Source organism: Hemicordylus capensis, chromosome 5 (genome assembly GCF_027244095.1).
Source record: "Hemicordylus capensis ecotype Gifberg chromosome 5, rHemCap1.1.pri, whole genome shotgun sequence".
NCBI classification, from domain to species: Eukaryota; Metazoa; Chordata; class Lepidosauria; order Squamata; family Cordylidae; genus Hemicordylus; species Hemicordylus capensis.
This window is the reverse complement of record NC_069661.1, coordinates 179947011-179965944: the sequence shown is the minus strand read 5'-3', so window position 1 is coordinate 179965944 and position 18934 is coordinate 179947011. Positions and strand designations below refer to the sequence as shown.

The 18934-nt window shown below is 44.0% G+C and overlaps 1 long non-coding RNA gene across 3 annotated transcripts in view; it reads left to right on the top strand.

The window, feature by feature from the left end:
- Positions 1-1297: 1297 nt before the first annotated feature.
- Positions 1298-18934, top strand: part of LOC128325871 (uncharacterized) — a 46334-nt gene continuing 28697 nt past the window's right edge. Inside the window, exons 1-3 of one of the 3 annotated variants that reach the window (XR_008307697.1) lie at positions 1298-1567; positions 15131-15223; positions 17079-17155. This is a non-coding gene — a long non-coding RNA (uncharacterized LOC128325871). Of the gene's footprint in view, positions 1568-15130; positions 15258-17078; positions 17156-18934 lie in introns of all 3 variants that reach the window. The other 2 variants (XR_008307696.1, XR_008307698.1) reach the window with 2 other exon arrangements.

Here is an 18934-nt window from a genome sequence, read left to right as displayed (position 1 = left end):
CAAACCTCCGCAACTCCATACTTTATTATCTGTTCCCTAGTATTGCTGCCTGGTGGGTGGCTTCTCAGTTCTGCTGTATTTGCCCAGCATCTTCCTCTTTCACACTCTTGTCCCATTCTGCTGATACTCATCATTTCAGTATCCTGCATCTCCATCTGCACATTGATCTCTGTGCCAGCAATGTTAAACCATACCAAGAACATTAGGTTTTTTCCAAAATACACAAAAATTAGATTTGACATTGATAGATTTTCTCCTTTTGTCTTTCAGTTCCATTTCCCCCCATTGTTAACACATCAGCATTTCCTTGTATGAACAGATCACTTTTCATGGTCTAATATTTATCTCATTCTTATTATTGAGGGCTTTCTCATGATTGGGCGGGCGGAATGGCAGGAGGGCAGCAGGGAAGGCTGCTTAAACTTACCTTCCCAGCAGATGATTGCTGAGTCCTTACTGGGTATGTTGATAGCATGCCCAGATGGTCACCGGCAGCTCCAGGCAGTGTGGAGGTTTGGGGGCCGGGACACATCATTCCAGAAATCCCATAATGCACCTCACGAATGCAAGGTGCATTGTGGGGATACCCCATAGAGATGGGCGGTTGCACTTCAGTGTTACATTACTGGCTAAAAGCAGCCCGCACTCACACGGTCAGGTTATCGGGGTTAAGGGAGTGCTTGCTCCCTAAACCCCATTTAAGAGGCAGGCTCCCTAGCCGGGTTTGCCACCGAGGCACTGCTGGTAGCCAGCTGGCTCCCGCGGGTTCCCATGGGCAGCCAAGCCCAGGCTTAGCTGCTCTAGCCTGGTCTTGGATGCTCATGAGAGCATCTCTAGAGTTTTGGTTTGCTTGTTTTTTAAAAACAAAAGTGCAATACCATGTTGTGAGGATACGATCTCTTAAAGAGAATTTGAGTTGAAAGATTATTGTCCAGTGATTCAGCAAGCCCTCAGTTAAATCTGAACTGGCAAACAGTGCAGACCTCATATTTCACTCTAAGTATAACATGAACTCTTTAACTCTTTATACAGCTTAGCTTGCTGTATATACAGCTTAGCTTGCAGGGCTGCTCAACCTCGGCCCTCTTACAGCTCCCACAATCCCTGACTATTGGCCACTATGGCTGGGGATTATGGGAGCTGTAGTCCAAAAACAGCTGGCGGACCTAAATTGTGCACGCCTGCTGTATAGTTTGCATGCAATCTACTATAAAGCCAGAAGGGGCACTACACTTTCCTCTGTATTGGCTGGGCTAGCTAGGAGTTTTTATTCTCCTTCCTGTTCCTGTTTGTGCCTGTTCTTTCTGTATGACTCAGCAAGTTCTACACTTACTTAGTGCCTCTTAGTGCTTTTGTATCCCAAGTAAATTCTTTTTAAAAGCCTTGCACTTGTGTTTGCTCTGAAATCCACATGGACATACAGAACTCTGCAACAAGATGAACCAATTCAGAACTCCAGCAGCCCTCATTCTTTCCAGGAATGCACAGACAACTGGAAATGATTCAAACAAGGATTTGACCTCTTTCTGAAAGCAAGTGGAGCTGTTTAGAAGGAGGATGAGCAAAGGTTAGCTATCTTTTGAATATTTCTGAGGTCTTAGATTTATTTAACAGTTTTCACCTGAGTGAAGAACAGCAAGCTAGTTATAAGACTGTGTTACAAAAATTTCAAGGGTATTGCATCCCTAAACTAAATGACACATTTGAGAGATATCAGTTTCATATGCGAGTAGAGAAGGAAGGGGAGACATTTGAATCTTTTAATACAGATTGAGAGCTTGCAGATTCACTAATTTCTTAAGTTTCTTTTTAGATTGGGAGCCCTTTCGGGACAGGGTTCCATCTTATTTGTTTGTTATTTCTCTGTGTAAACCACCCTGAGCCATTTTTGGAAGGGCGGTATAGAAATCAAATTAATAATAATAAGCTTCTGGTTTAAACTGTATTAGAACTTGTCAGAATGAATATGCAAAAACTGTTTTCAAACTGTGGAGACAAACACCTATTTAGGCAATGATCTGCCTTTGGACAGGCCGGTCATATTTGCAAAAAGCAGAATCACTTGGCAAAAGTCTACAGACAAGCACAAACTGTAAGGCTGTTCACGTGATCAAAATCCCTGGTGGCTAGGGCTGGCGGTGGGGAAGGCACGTGGACCTACCGTCCTGCAAACAATGCTTGCTGTTTTCTTTCATACGCCACCGTGCACCCACAGAACCCACACTGCTCCCGGCAGCATGGATCACTGGACGTAAGGAAAATGAGTCCCGACTCCCAGCCTCCAGGAATCCCGTAATGCACTGTGCAACAAGTGATTTTCCCCATGAGCCGGGCACTCTAGCTGCCCAACTCTGGGTGCACTCTGATTGCATGCAGCCAGAACACACACACACTATCCTCACCCTGGGGTGGAGGGCACGCCCATATTCCAGAGAGATCCCTCTCCAGTTGCCACCGGCATGTCTTGTGGCAACTCAGAACTGGGCCTTCTCTGTAGCTGCTCCTGGTTTGTGGAATGCGCTCCCAACAGATGTCTGTAGTTTGGACTAATTGCCTTTCAAGAGGATCCAAAGCCTTACTTATTTAGCCTGGCCTTCCAAGGTTTTTAAGTATTTTCATTTGTTTTAAATGATTTGGAATAGTTTTAAATTTGTTTCTACATTGTTTTCAGTAGCTTTTTAAAAATGATGTTTGCCTTTGTTTTCTACTTCTTGTACGCTGCCCAGAGCCTTTGGATGGGGTAGTATAGAAATCTAATAAATAAATTTATTCACCCAGGCTTTTAGTTAGATTTATAGCTTTAGATAATTTTAATACTGGGTTTTAAATGTTTTTAATCTTTTAAATGATCTTAATTATTTAATTGATTTAATGTTTTAAATGATTTTAATTGTAAACCACCCAGAGACACAAGTTTTGGGCGGTATAGAAATATTTTAAATTTAAATAAATAAATAATAACCCTGGTAAAAGGCCAAGCTTCAAACTGAGGCATGTGGCCAAGGCAGCACCAGGACTGATCACAGCGCTGCACACGAGCTGCGCTAGCCTGGGTTGGGCTGTTTATGAGAATAGTCTTTATGTCTAGGAAAGAAACAAAGTACCAGTGTTCTGCAAGGTAGAGAAAGCATCAGTGCTGCTTTGCACAGATCACTGTGGCGACCTCGACATTAGCCCAGTGGAGAGCTTTTATGTGGGAAGTTTTTAAGACACAACAGCTTCCAGTGATTTCTCTAAACACTAATTGGACTTTTGTTATATACAAGCTGGATAGAGGTGCTCAAGTGAATGTGATATCTTAGGTCACTGTGAGAGGCCTAGAGAGCCAAGTCAAATACAAACAGATACAAACAGATTCAACTCAAGACTTACACTCTGGGAGTCTGTAAACTAGATGTCATGGTACAGGGTAACATAGTGAAGCTATGCTTTGCAGTGTGTTTAGGACAGGGGATACCTATCTTGGGACTTAAAACTTGTGACTTAAAACTTGTTAGACGGTTATAAATTGTGGAAGACCATTAACACTCACTGAGGACCACTTTCAGGTTTCTTTATGGCATAGGAAAGCTCTCAACAGCATATAAATGTGAGCTAAGTAAGCCTTATTTACCTGTCATTCATGCACCCAGGAATGTTTCTTTGGCTGAGAGACAAGTTACAGCAGGAATTGGATAGACTGATTGAACTAGATAAAATAGAAAAGTTTAGGAACCTAAGGAATGGGTTAATTCTCTAGGCATTGTAGCGGGGAAAGGATGGGTCTAAGATTATGTCTGGATCCTACAGAAAGTAATAAATATGTTAAAAGGGTTTTCCAATACCCACAAGAGAAGATATTTTTGGTCAATTGTCAGGTGCAACATATCAATCTTCTTTTGATGCATTTGCTGGATTCTGACAGGTACCCCTGGAAAAAAACAGCAAGTGATTGTGTGCCTTCAGTACACTTTTGGAAGGTATTGCTTTACTAGATTGTCATTTGGGTTGTGTTCTTCACCTGAAGTATTTCACAGAACAATACCACAGATGTTTGAAGGGATAGAAGGTACTAGAGTCTTTATAGATGACATTAGAATAACATAATCTGAGATTACAGAACATTCTGGAGAGAGTTTCTGAAGTTGGTTTAAAACTCAACAGGCAAAAATGCAGATTTAAATAAATTAAAAAAACTATCTTGGAGAGAAGCTAACTGAACAAGGAGTCCATATTGATCTCAGTAGGATTCAAGTAATCACAGATATGCCAGCACCCAAAGATAAAGAGGGCTTACAAAAATTTATGGGCATGGTGAACTTTGTTGGAAAATTTGTTCCTAATTTCACTGATTATACAATTAATCTCAGGAACCTATTGTGTAAACATGCTCAGTGAACTTGGAGTGCCAGTCACAACACTGTGTTTGAGAAACTTAAACATCTACTAAAGGCATCACTAGTTCTGCAGTTTTATGACAGCAAAAGGCACACCAAGTTGTCAACAGATGCTTCTCAGCATGACCTTGGAGCAGCGTTGCTTCAGAAATATGGTGATCACTGGGAAACCTGTTGCTCTTGTATCCAGAGCCTTAACCAAAACAAAACAACAGTATGCACAAATGGAAAAAGAGGCTTTAGCAATAGTGTTCGCTTGCAAGAAATTTCATGTGTTTATATCTACACATAGAAGATCAATCATGGTGGAAACTGACCACAAGTTATTGCCATCGATAGCGAAGAAGGGGTTAGCACATCCACCTCCCAGATTGCAGAGACGGTTCTTTGAATTACCGTTATATGATCTGCAATAGGAGTATAGTCCTGGCAAATATGTAGTGATAGTAGTAGTCACTTTGTCCATAGCTTACAATGGGACCGAGATTGAAGCAGACACTGAATCTGATGTAGTACATATTAATCGGCTTAAGAAAACATTCCCAATCTCTGATGTGGTTAACTATTGCACAGGCCACATCTCAGGACAATATTTTGCAACAGGTCATCCAAACTATTAATTCTGGCGGGGCAAAGATGCATCTACCAAGTCCTCATAGCCACTTTGTGGACGACCTATATGTACTAGAAGGAATTCTGTTCAAAGGTACTAGATTTGTAGTGCCTGGCACTCTGAAGGCAGAAATGCTGAAATGGTTACATGACGGAAACATGGGCATGGAAAAATGCAAACAACGTGCTCTAAGTGTCCCATATTGGCGATCATTAACGCCAACAGAAACAGATTATACAAAATTGTGGAATATGTCAAAAATACAGACTATCAACAAAAGCATCTTGTGATGATGATCCCACTAGTAAAAAAAACAAGCCCCCATTTTCCCTTCAAACAAATGGGAAGAGAGGGAGATTTTGAGGGACTGATTTCTCTTTGGGGGAGAAGTTCCAGTGTTTGTGTATGTGTTTTGTTTTGGTTTTTTTGGCCAGAACTTGTTTTGGGGGCTCTGTAGCTTTCAATTTTTGTTTCTCTCTTCAGGGGTGTAGCTATAATTGAGCAGATGGGTTCAAAAAGATGGGTTCCCCAGGCCCTGAGGGCCCCTCAGAGCCACATCTCCCCATTTTCTTCATTATCTCCCTCACTCCAAGTGGCTGCCCAGGAGAGAGGTGAACATGGGCCATTGTTCTCTCTTGCTTTAGAGGGAGGAGCCAGCTAGGGATGAGCTGAGTCACACCTGATGGGAGGGGCCACATTCCTGCTGAGCCACATCCCTGTTCAGTTTGAAGCCTACTCTCAATATGAGAGGCAATGGGAAGGAAAATTAGCGAACAGGGATTAGCCAACAGGATCATTGGAGTTTGGTGTGGAGTTTAGTGGGGAAGTGTGCGGGGGAGCTCAAAAGGAGGCCACTTGATCACAAGGAGCACAGCAGGAAGAGATGGCAAGTACTACTCCCTCTTTGATATTCTCGAGAAAGAAACTTTAAACTGTTGAATAGCTGGCAACTACAACTGAGACCTAACTTTAAAATAAACAATCACCAAATACTCTAAACAGCCAACAAAACCAGTTATGAAAATAGAAAGCTAGCAGATGAGGGGGCTCTTCCCAATGTATTGCACAGAGTGTTGCATGTATGACTACTTGTTTGATGGGCAAAAGTCATGGGTGTGTGCACAGTACAAGTAGCTCCTGGCTCTCAGGAAATAAGTGTGTTCCTTCAGAGCCAAGGTAGTGGATCTGGAGAAGCTCTGATAGGTATGTTGTCGAGACCCGCAGGGATATTATAGAGGCATCCCACTCCCACTGATGGCTCTTCTGCTGTCAGGGAGAATGAAGGTCTTGAGGAAGGAGGACATCATTCTGAGAAAGAGGGAAAGGCTCCCTTAGAAGGGATCCCTTCTGTGAATGATGAGCCCATATCCTCTCGCACAGGGGATACTCCTCCAGGGGAGTGGGGGCCTCCTAGTGGGCATTTTGATCATTAGGGGTATAAAGAGATGGGTCTGTGACCCACATGTAGACTGCACAGTCACTTGCCTGCTGAGTGCAAAGGTTGTGGATGTCACACGGCATCTCGATAGGCTGTAAGGCAGTCCGGGGAAGGAGTCAGCTGTCATAGTGCACATTGGTGCCAGAGATGTTCGGAAATGTAGTCAGGAGGTCCTGGAAGCCAAATTTAGGCAGATAGGTAGCAGATTGATATCCAGGATCCCCAGGGTTGCATTCTCAGAAATACTACTTGTTCCACATGCAGGATCAGTGAGACAGGCAGAGCTGAAGGGTCTCAATGCATGGATGAGATGGTGGTGCTAGGAGGAAGAGTTTAGATTCGTTAGGCACTGGGAAACATTTTGGGACAAGACAAGCCTGTACAAAAGGGATTGGCTGCACATGAACCAAGATGGAACCAGACTGCTGGTGCTTACAACAAAAATGGTCACAGAGCAGCTTTTATAATGATGCCTGAGGGATAGCCAACAGGAGCTGGGCAGCATCCAGTTCGGCAAATGCCATCCCTTAAGGTGTGAGGGTGTAAATGCTTCAGATAAACCAGAAGGGGACAGAGTAGAATCAGATAAAAAACAAAAAGAGGGATGGGCTAGCCAGGCAAAGAAATCAGATGGCCAAAAGATAGATAGCACACACCAGGTAAGAGATTCAGCATATAGGTGCTTATACACCAATGTCAGAAGCCTCCGAGCCAAGATGAGTGAGCTGGAGTACTTGATTACTAATCAAAACATGGATATAGTGGGCATAATGGAAACAAAGTAGAACAGTGAGAACTAGTGGGACACGGTTATACCTGGATATAAACTCTATAGAAAGGACAGGGAGGAGAGAATTGTGGATGGAGTAACAATGTATAATAACGAAGGGATAGAATCTCACAAGCTAGAAATCCTAGGAAGACTGGAGTCCTCAACAGAAACTCTGTGGGTAGCAATACAAGGCCTGAAAGGAAATGTGCTATGAGGCATGTGCTATCATACTCCTGATCAAAACACTGACTGTGACTGGGAGTTGCAGAAGGAAATCAGGAAGCATCAAAGAGAGACAGAGCTGTAATAGTGGGTGATTTCAAATACCCACACTAAGAGGATATTCACACGATGGGAGGAAATGGGGCTAGCCGAGGCTAGCCCCATTTCCTCCCATTGTTTGAACCACCGGGCTCAGCTGCGAGCCTGATGGTTCCTAAGCAGGTAACCTGCTAAAGAACTCCTGCCCTTAAACCAGGTTTGCGGAGCGAGCGCTCCACAAACCCAGTTTTTTTACTTGTGTAGCGCTCGCAAACCCAGTTTTCTTACTCGTGTGTTGCCGCAGTGCAGCTCCGTGCCACGGCAACTCATGAGTAGATCCCTGACTGGGAGGCTCAAAAGCAGCCTCCCAGCTCGGGGGTCTCTCCATCATGCCCTGCGCACTCACACAGGGCATGCTGGAGCTTCTGGGTGCCGCGCGGCCCCCGAATTCCCCAGCCCCGGTCCGTTCCATGACGGAGCTGGCAGTCGTGTGGGCAGCTGCTGCAGCCACCCAGAGCAGACTGCTGCTCATCTGTGGGGAGAGCGGTCTAAGCCCGCTCTCCCCACAAACCCCCTAGAGGCTCTTCTCATGAATTGTGAGAAGAGCCTCATAGACTGGGTAAATTCACAGTCAGGTAATGACAAAGAGGCCACATTTCTAGACACGCTGAATGTCTGTGCCCTAGAACAATTGGTCTTGGGACCAACTGGAGAGAAGGTGACCTTAAACTTAATCCTGAGTGGTGCACAGGACCTGGTGTGTGATGTCAGTGTCATGGAACCTTTAGGGAACAGTGACCATAGTGTGATCAAATTCAGTATATATGCTAAGGAAGTCTAACACAGATGCTTTGAATTTCAGAAGAGGAAACTTCTCTAAAATGAAGAGTCTGGTGAAGAGAAAACTGAAAGGGAAAATCAGAAGAGATACTTTACTCCAGAATGCATGGAGTTTTTATAAAACTGCAATACTAGAAGTCAATTTAAAATGTATAAAATGTCCACTTAAAATGTATTTAAAATGTATACCAATAAGGAGGAAAGGTACCACCAAACCGAAAGGATGACAGTATAGGTAACAAGTAAAGTCAAGGAAGTTATAAAGGGGAAGAAGTATCCTTCAGAAATTGGAAGGCCTGCCGAAATGAAGAGATCAGAAAGGAACACAAATTCTGGCAAAAGAAATGCAAGGTGACAATAAGGGAGACATAAAGAGAGTTTTAGGAACATTTAGCTAAAAGCATCAAGGGGAATAACACTTTTAAAAATACATCAGAAGCAGGAATCCTGCCTGGGAGGTGGTTGGAGTGTTAGATGATGAGGGAGTGAAAGGGATTACTATGGAGGATTACTATTATTACTATGGAGGATATGAATATCACAAAAAAGCTAAATGAGGCCTTTGCATCTGTCTTCATGGCACAGGATACTGAGCATATTCCTGTCCCTAAACCAGGCTTCTCTCGAACAGAATCTAAAGAACTGAGTCATCTAGAGGTGATGAAAGACGATGTTCTAAACTGTCTGGAAAAATTAACAAATAACTAGGGCCAGACAACATCCATCAGAGAGTCCTTGAAGAACTCAAATGTAAAATTCCCAAACTTGCAAAAATTTAACTTATCTCTACAATCAGGCTCTGTATGGGATGACTGGAAAGTAGCCAATGTAACACTGATTTCCCAAAAGGGATCCGGGGCGGGGGGATTCAAGAAATTACAAGCAGGTTTGCTTAACTTCTGTTAACAGGCAAATTGATGGAAAGCATTCTCAAGGAAAAAATATTTATTATTTATTTATTATTTATCAAATTTGTACACCGCCCCAAACTTTCATCTCTGGGCGGTTAACAATAGCATAAAACAAGTTAAAAACATATACAAAAAACTTAAAACAATTTAAAAATTTAAAAATAAACCAGAGATTAAAACCTAAAAAATTTAGGAAGCTGAGAAAACTTGGGCGAAAAGATGGGTTTTCAGGTGTTTTTTGAAAATTGCCAGAGATGGGGAGGAACATATCTCAGCAGGGAGCGCATTCCACAATCTCGGGGCAGTGACCGAGAAGGCCCATCTCTGTGTAACCACCAAACGAGTTGGTGGTAACTGGATATGGACCTCCTCAGATAATCTCAATGGGTGGTGGGGCTCTCAGTGAAGAAGATGCTCTCTTAGAGGGCCTAAGCCATTTAGGGCTTTATAATTTACTAGTATTTTTAAGCCCGTTAAAATAACGGGCACTAGTACCTTTTTGTTGTTGTTTCCTTTATTCCTTCTCCCTCTCTCTTTCACCCTCCGTTCCATTTTTCTTTCTCTCTCTCTCTCTTTCACTCCTTCCTTTTCTCTCCCTCTTTCTCTGTTTCCTTTCCTTTCTTTCTTCTCTCTCCCTCTCCGTCTTTTTCCTGTATTCCACCTCTTCTCACTCCCATCTTTCTGTTTTCTTTTTTCTTTTTCCTTAAACGGGCTCGCTCTTTGGGGCTGGGTGCTCTTCCCTCCCCCCCTTTTTTGTCCCTCTCCCTCATTCCTTTCTCCTTTTTCTTTCTTCTTCCTTCCTTCCTCACTTCTCTCTTTCCCACTTTCTTCCCCCAGTCCCTCCTGCCCTCCCCACTCCCTCTTGCCCTTCCCTTCCCTTCCCCCTCCCCCACTCCCTCTTCCCCTTCCCCTCCCCCTCTTGCCCTTTCCCTTCCTCTCCCCTCTTTCCCCTCCTCCTGACCCACTCCCTCTTGCCCCACTCCCTCGTGCCCCACTCCCTCTTGCCCTTTCTCCTCCCCCTGCCCCACTGCCTCTTGCTCTCCCCCTCCTCCTCTTGCCCTTCCCCACTCCCTCTTGCCCCACTCCGTCTTGCCCTCCCCCTCCCCCACCCCCTCTTGCCCCACTCCCTCTTGCCCTCCCCCACTCCCTCTTGCCCTCCCCCCTGCCCAGAAGTCTCTTGTGCTCCACCCACCACCCACCCACCCAGCAACTTCACTCACTTGACAAAAGTGGGCCCGGGCCCAGTCTTCCCCTCGCCATAGCCTCCATGGCCATGCTGCCGGTCCGGTCCGGGCCGCCCCCGCCTCACATTCCCGGCCGGGGAGACTGGCCGGGAAAGGGCCCTAAGGTCTCTCAGCCGCCCGGCTTCGGCGGCGGCGCCAGGCCTCGGCGGTGGCTCTGCCACCACCTCGGCTCGCTTCCCCCACCGCCTCCTCCCCCCATCCGGCTTCGGCGGCGCGGCCAGGCCTTGGCCATGGCTCCACCGCCGCCTCAGCCGCGCTGCGTCCTCTGGCCGAGGCGGTGGCTTCGCCGCCGCCTCGGCCAGTGTCCCCCGCCGCCGCTTACCCAGCTTCTTTGGGGCGGCCGCTTCTGGCCGCCCAAGATGGCCGCCGGGTGCTGGCAGTCGTGTCTCCCTGGCTCTGTTCTGGGCATGCGCTTTGCGCATGCCCAGAACAGGCCAGGGAGGCACGAACGCACGCTTGGTGTCCGTCCACGGATGGACACCAAGCGTTTTATTAGAGAGGATAACTAGCACATTGTATTTTGTCCAGAAACCTATTGGCAGCCAGTGTAGCTCCATCAGTAAAGGAGTAACATGGTCTCTCCGAGATGACCCAGAGACCAACCTGGCTGCTGCATTCTGAACCAACTGAAGTTTCCGGACTACATACAGGTACAAAGGCAGCCCCACGTAGAGTGCATTACAGAAGTCAAGTCTGGAGGTTACCAACAGATGTACCACTGTTTTGAAGTCACTGATCTCGAGAACGGGCTCAGCTGGCCTATCAGACAGAGCTGATAGAAAGCACCCCTGGCCACTACTTCAACCTGAGAAACGAGGGAGAGGTGTAAATCCAGAAGTACTCCCAGACTGCAAACCTGTTCCTTTTGCAGAAGTGTGACCTCATCTAGAACAGGTAGATCAAAATCATCTCTAGAGTTCTGACCCCACACAATAAGTACCTCCATCTTATCTGGATTCAGCTTCAGTTTATTCTCCGTCATCCAGCCCATTTCTGCTTCCAGGCAGGCATTTAGGGAGGATATGCCAGCTCCTGAAGAAGTTGACATAGAGAAGTAGATCTGGGTGTCATCAGCGTACTGGTAACACCCAGCTCCAAATCCCCTGATGATCTCTCCCAGCAGAGTTAAGCACATAGTTAAGCACATAGAAGAACAGGCCCTGCTGAAGGAGAACCAGCATGGCTTCTGCAAGGTGAACCAGTTGACAGAGTATACCTAGACTTTTGAAAAGCTTACAACAAAGTTCCTCATCAAAGAGTCTTGAGAAAACTTAGCAGTCATGGGATAAAGGGACAGGTTCATGTGTAGACTGGTAACTGGTTGAAGGACAGAAAACAGAGGGCAAGAATAAATTGACAGTTACCTAAATGGAGGAAAGTAGGAGATAGGGTCCTCCATGGACCTGTTCTGGGACCAGTGCTCTTTAATATATTCATAAATGACCTAGAAGTTGGAGTAAGCAGCGAGGTGCACAAATTTTCAGATGACACCAAACTATTTAGGCTAGTGAAAATCCATAAGAGATTGCGAGGAGCTTCAAACTGCGGGAATGGGCACCAAAATGCCAAATGTGGTTCAGTGTTATCAAGTGTAAAGTGATGCATATTGGGGCAACCCCCCCCCCACTCCACATATATGCTGATACCCTGACCAGGAGAGGATCTTAGGTTTGTGGTGGCTATTGTTATGTCACATAATGCACCTCATTTTGCCTGTTGTGACTTTACAGTATTTGCAAAGCTGTATTATTTCAAGCATATTATTTCCAGTCCCAGATATCCACAATCTAATGAGCTAGTGGGTAATTGTGTCAAGATCATTAAAAAGACTGCTTAAGCAAGTAGAGGATTCAAACACAGATCCTCATCTTGCTCTTTGAATTATAGGGCTACACCTTTGAAAATGGGATTATCTTCTGCTGAACTGTTGTTTGGAAGAAAACTGCCTGCCCTCCCTGTGTTGGAAATTCTCTGTGGTGAGAGAATCCCTTTTTCATTATAGCAGAGTGCACAGAGGCACAACACAGTGGAAATTACTTAGGCATGCGTGTATGCTGAGAGTAAAGTAACTTGGAGCCAATTCGTAGTTTCAAATCAATATATAAGGCATTTATTAAGGAACTCCATTCTAGATAGGAAAGTGAGGAGTTAGGATCTCTAATCTATCTATCTAGCTGGATGCAGATGGATTCTGCATCTTCTCTGCACACATGGTGCAGGGAGAGGAGCTTGCCATGTTGCAAGGTAGAAGGACAGGTAGGGAAGAGAGAGAGAGGAAGGAAGTTAATCCCTAAGAGTACCAATCTACATTTCAAAGGGATAGTGTCAGAGAAGTGGAGAAGGGATGACCAATGTCTTGACCCTCTAGCCCTCTGACTAGCCCTCTGTCCTCCACTGTCTGAGACGAGACAGCACAAAGTCCTTAACTTCCAACACCCAGGACATGGATTATAACCCCAGAGATGTTGTAAATGCATGGAAAATTTAAGAAAATGTCAAGCGTCAATTCTATTATGATAAAGGCTCATTTGATCTTTCATCATTGCACCCACAAGAAAGTGTATGTCTATATAATGACAAAACATGGACACAGCGTGCAGTGGACACTTGAGAAGTAGTCTTATGAGGTGGTGATTGATAATGGAATGACCAATTGGAGGGATCTGCATCTTATCCCCACACAGGAGGAAAAACCAGGCAGAACTGCAGGCACAGCAACCAGTAACAATCAGTATCATACAAATGATATGAACCAGCGTGAACAAAGACAAGCCGTCGCTGAAAGGCAGTCTACACTTTGTAGATCCACGAGGCTGGGAAAACTGTTGTAGATGGAGTTCCAGTGCATCAACCTTTTGCACCAACTATCCTAATGACCACCAGGGGGAGCAGTTAGTGAAGGTCTCCTTACCTCTCCCTGCTTGCCTCTACTCTATGACCCTTGCCTTGATTCCTCAGGTACTTCCTGTTGAGAAGTCTTTCCTATCTCAAATGTACATCACCAATGAATCAATTTGGTTTGGGACTCTACAGTGATCTCCATGTGTGTTACTAAAATAGCTGCAACAACAAATCTCTGCACTCTGTAACTGGAGTGGTAGCTTCTTTTGTGCTTTGCTAAATAATCACAAACCCCAACAAAAACTAACCCAGAGACTAATTGGAGCCAGTGCAGTGTAGTGGTTAGAGTGCTGGACTAGGATTGGGGAGACCTGAGTTCAAATCGCCATTCTGCCATGATACTTGTTGAGTGACTCTGGGCCAGTCACTTCTCTCTCAGCCTAACCTACTTCACAGGGTTATTGTGAGGAGAAACTTCACTATATACACCGCTCTGGGCTCCTTGGAGGAAGAGAGGAATATAAATGTAAAAATAAATAATAGCAAGTTGGGACTAATTGTTCAGTGTTCTGTTCCTTTGTTTTTCTTGGAAGAGAGAGATATGAGCATACTATATCTTTAAGACAGTTGGACTTGAAAGATTATTGCCAAGTGACTCTCAGAACTGAACTGAGTGCCAGTTCAAGAGTCCTATCACAGAGACTCTTTAACGATGTAAATAGCTAAAAAAAGTTTTCTTGTTTATTTCATAAATGAAAAACTGGAAGTTATTCATACCAGAATATCACACATGTCTTTGTTCGCCAGCCCCACCTACATATGCTCAACTTTCCAGTGATTCATTTCAGATGTTCCTCCTGCTTAAATTCTCATCAGTATTTGTTTCCATCATTCCCCATATGTCATCAGGTTATTTTGTAGTCATCCATCTTCCAATTTAGGCAAAAGAATCAGCCTGGCTTTCAATGCCGAACTGGTTGGCAAAGCGTCATCATTATCATTTCTTTTAAAAGCACCTACAATTATTAGGTGCCGTACAATAATTTTTTAAACAACAAAAAAAGTACAGTTTCCCTGCTGCTTCAGGCTCACAATCTAATTACAATCACAGGCTCATAACTGGTCCCATAGAAGGCTAAAGCAGTGGACATGAAAAAGGCGGAGGGAAGCAAACAAGGGAAATGTGGACAAATGGATTTTGATTGCCAAATTGGAGCCGCTTTAGAGTTTATAAAATCAAATGAAGAATATGTAGATTTTAAAAAGTTTTTCCACACAAGAAAATAACAGGAAAGACAGATATTATTAAATGGCAGAGATTTTTTTAAAAATACAGAGAAGCTAGAGCAAATGACTAAAGATCAGACAGTCCTGTGGGAACAGGATGATGATGATGGAAGAGGAGGGAGCAAAGAATGAAAAAAATTACATACAGAGAAATCAAGGAGTAACATGTGTCAAGCAACTAAGCCACAAACAGGGTTTATTCTTCTCAGCAGAATATGCATAGCAACTATTACATCACACAGTGTTCATTCATCACACAGAGAGCCAGTGTGGTGTAGTGGTTAGAGTGTTGGACTAGGGCTGGGGAGACCTGAGTTCAAATTCTCATTCAGCCATGAAACTCACTAGGTGACTCTGGGCCAGTCACGAATCTCTCAGCCTAACCTATCTCACAGGGTTGTTGTGAGGATAAACATAACCATGTACACAGCTCTGGGCTCCTTGGAGGAAGAGTGGGATATAAAGATAAAAAATTAAAATAAATGAATAAAATTCCAAACACAGACTAAATTGCTTCCCTTTTATTTCCTGTTTCCTGTGCTGTCAGACTACATCTCCCCGAAAGTAGTGCTTGCTCTCTTGGTGAAGGAGCTACTGTGCCTAAGAACACATCACAAGAAAGATCATGAAGAGCTCAAAAGTAAGATGGTTACAATGAACATGGGCAGGAAAAGGTGAGGAGAGGGATGGATGGTGTACAATCAGAAAAATGAGACTGGAAAACAAGTCAAGCATCAAAACAGAATTGAAATAAGAGGAAATGAGAAGTTGAGAAACCAACAAAAATGGGCAGTAATTGAAAAAGGAAGCTATGACTAAGTTCAATTTAAATTAATGAGGCCTAAATTAGTCATGACTAATGTGTGTCACTGATTTTTGTTTAACCATGACTAACTTTCTTTGGGTACAGCCCAACAGTATTAGGGCTGGTTCTCCCAATCCATCTAATATGGGCTCCACTGCACTCTAGAGAACCTCGCAGCATGTGTGCTACCATAGAGCAATAGTAATCCCCATTTGACAATGCACCCAACTCCCATGAAGCCCACATCGTCAAGCCAGCTTCAGATGGATCTGTGATTACCAATATGGGCTTCATGTGGGCTTGGCTCATTGCCAAGCAAGGATCAGGGAACATTTCTGTGTTCTCATGATGGTTGAATGGGAGTGCATGCACTGCAGGGACTTCAAGATTCCCATGAAGCACTCATTTGATCGATTATGAGAACCAGCCCTATGTATAATAGCAATAGCAATAGCAATAGCACTTACATTTATATACCGCTCTATAGCCGAAGCTCTCTAAGCGGTTTACAATGATTTAGCATATTGCCCCCAACATTCTGGGTACTCAAAATAACAAAATAATGCAAAATAACAACAGCAGCAGCAGCAGCAGCAGCACTTTGCAGAGCGAAATAGTGCTGGAATGTTCGAGCAATATTGCTAGAATGTGCTCGTACTTATATATATTGTTGTATGTGCTCCCCACTTTCCCAGGTTGTGAGATGTTATAGAACTACAGCTATTCTCGGATTCTGGCTTTTCCTAAAGAGGAGATCACTAGAGGGTTATGGCTTATTTCTTATATTTGGTTTGTTTGTTTGATTTGATTTCTATACCGCCCTTCCAAAAATGGCTCATGGCAGTTTACATTAAATGTGTAAGTTGAACATTAGATGGAGTTAACATAACAGAGTATTTCTACAAATCGAAACAGGTTACATTAGACTCCCAGAAAAAAAAATGCTTAAAGAAACACATACTGAATTTCATACACTTACAGTAGTTTGAAACAAGTTCTTGAGAAGATAAGGCTCTGATTAGGGGAGGCAGCAAACTTTTGTTTTCTTTCCTAAAGAAGATACCAAGCAAGCAAATATATGAATAAATCCAAATGCAAATGCAAATGCAAATCCAATCTTTATTACAGTCATAGACCAGAGTATATATGAATAAATAAATCAACAAGAATACAAGGGGAAAGGACAGGCTTAAGTTTGTTAGGGCTAGTCTTTCCTAGGGCTTGATTTCTGGCTGCCTAGAGGTTTGTTTTTTACAGGGCAGTTTCTTTCAGTTGTGCCTAGAGAGACAGCAGGTGGGGCATGAGATGCAGGTGAGCCATACAGCTTGTGAGTTGGGCCACATTCCTGAGGTGGCTTAGTCTGAAATGAGCTCTTGAGAAGACAAGGCTCACACCAGGGGAGCTTTGTGAACAGGAGTTTGCAAACAGATATCAAAGGGGTTTTGCATGGAGTATAGCAGGTAAGTGTGTGTGTGGAGGAACACAAGCATTCCCCCCTTAATCACAAAGGAGACACTCCGCACAAGGAGAAGGTGAGAACTACCCCACTTTTGAAATTTTTTGTTTGTTTAAAGGGCATAGCTTAAAACCTTTTTTTAAAGCATGGATGATGAAGGTGTGAAAGGGATTATTAAGGAGGATAAGGAGATTTCAGAGAAGCTGAATTAGTTCTTTGCATCTGTATTCACAGTGAAGGATACTTACCATATACTTACTCAGGAACCGAACTTCTCAGGCTTGTAGACTGAAGAACTGGGCCAATTTGAGGTGAGGAGAAAGGATGTTCTGTCTTGAAAAACTAAAAATCAACAAGTCACCAGGGCCAGATGGCATCCACCCAAGAGTTCTGAAGGAACTCAAATGTTAAACTGCTGATCTCCTAGCAAAAATATGTAGCTTGTTTTTACAATCAGGCTCTGTACCAGAGGACTGGAAAGTAGCTAAAGTAACTCAGATTTTCAAAAACGGATCCAGGGGGGATCCGGGAAACTACAGGACAGTTAGCTTAACTTCACATACAGGTCTTAGAGCAGGCTATGGGTTGGAGACAGCCTTAGTAGGCCTGATGGATGATTTCTACAAGGGAATGGACAGTGGGAGTGTGACTGTTGGTTCTTTTAGACCTTTCTGCAGCTTGATACTATCAACCGTGGTATCCTTCTGGATTGTCTGGGGGATTTAGGAATAGGTGGCACTGCTTTGCAGTGGTTCCATTCCTATCTCTCAAGTAGATTCCAGATGGTGTCACTCAGCGATAGTTGCTCTCTGATATGAGAGCTATTGTATGGTGTCCCTCAGGGATCCATCCTGTCTTCAATGCTTTTTAACATCTACATGAAACCGCGGGGTGAGATCATCAGGAGACTTGGTGCGGGGTGTTATCAGTATGCCGATGACACAACATTATTTCTATTTCTCCACAACATTATCATCAGGAAATGACATAACCCCCTTAAATGCTTGCCTACAGGCAGTACTGGACTGGATGAGGGATAATAAATTGAAGCTGAATCCAAGCAAAACAAAGGAACACATAGCAAGGGGTCATACTTCGAGGGACATGATAGATCTTCCTGTTCTGGATGGGTTGCACTCTCCCTGAAAGAAGAGGTACATAGCTTGGGAGTGCTTCTGGACTCAGGCCTCACTCTGGTCTCTCAGGTTGAGGCTATGGCCAGGAGTGCTTTGTATCAATGACAGCTGCATCTATTCCTTGAAGATAGTGATATCAGAACTGTAGTGCACTCTTTGGTAACCTCTAGGCTTGACTACTGCAATGCGCTCTATGTGGGTTTGCTTTTGTATGTAGTTCGGAAACTTCAGTTGGTTCAAAATGCAGTGGCTAGATTGGTCTGCGGGGTGTCTTGGAGAGACCATATCATGCCTGTTTTAAAGCAATTGCATTGGCTGCTAATAGGTTTCCAGGGAAATACAAAGTGCTGATTATTACCTTTAAAGTCCTAAATGGCGTACATAGGAGAGCGCCTTGTTCGGCATGATCCCCACTGCACATTGAGATCATCGAGAGAGCTTTCAGCAGTTTCTAATCAAAGACTATTGAGAAAACTTAGCAGTCATGGAATAAGGCGACAGGTTCATGTGTGGATAGGTAACTGGTTGAAGGACAGGAAATGGGTAGGAATGAATGGACAGTTTTCACAATGGAGGGAAGTAAGAAGTGAGGTCTCCCAGGGATCTGTACAGGGACCAGTGCTCTTTAACTTGTTCATAAATTATCTAGAAGTTGGGGTAACTAATGAAGTGGCGAAATTTGCAGATGACACTAAACTATTTAGGATAGTGAAACAGACTGTTAGAAGCTCCAAAAGGATCTCTCCAAAATGGATTTGTGGGCGACAAAATGGCAAATGTGGTTTATGTGTTAAGAGATGCATATTGGGGTAAAAAAGCCCAAATTCACATATACACTGAGGTCTGAGCTGTCAGTGACTGACTAGGAGAGAGATCTTGGGGTTGTGTAGGGTTCGTGGTAGACAGCTCGTTGAAAGTGTTGACTCAATGTGCTGCATTTTGAAAAAGGCCAAT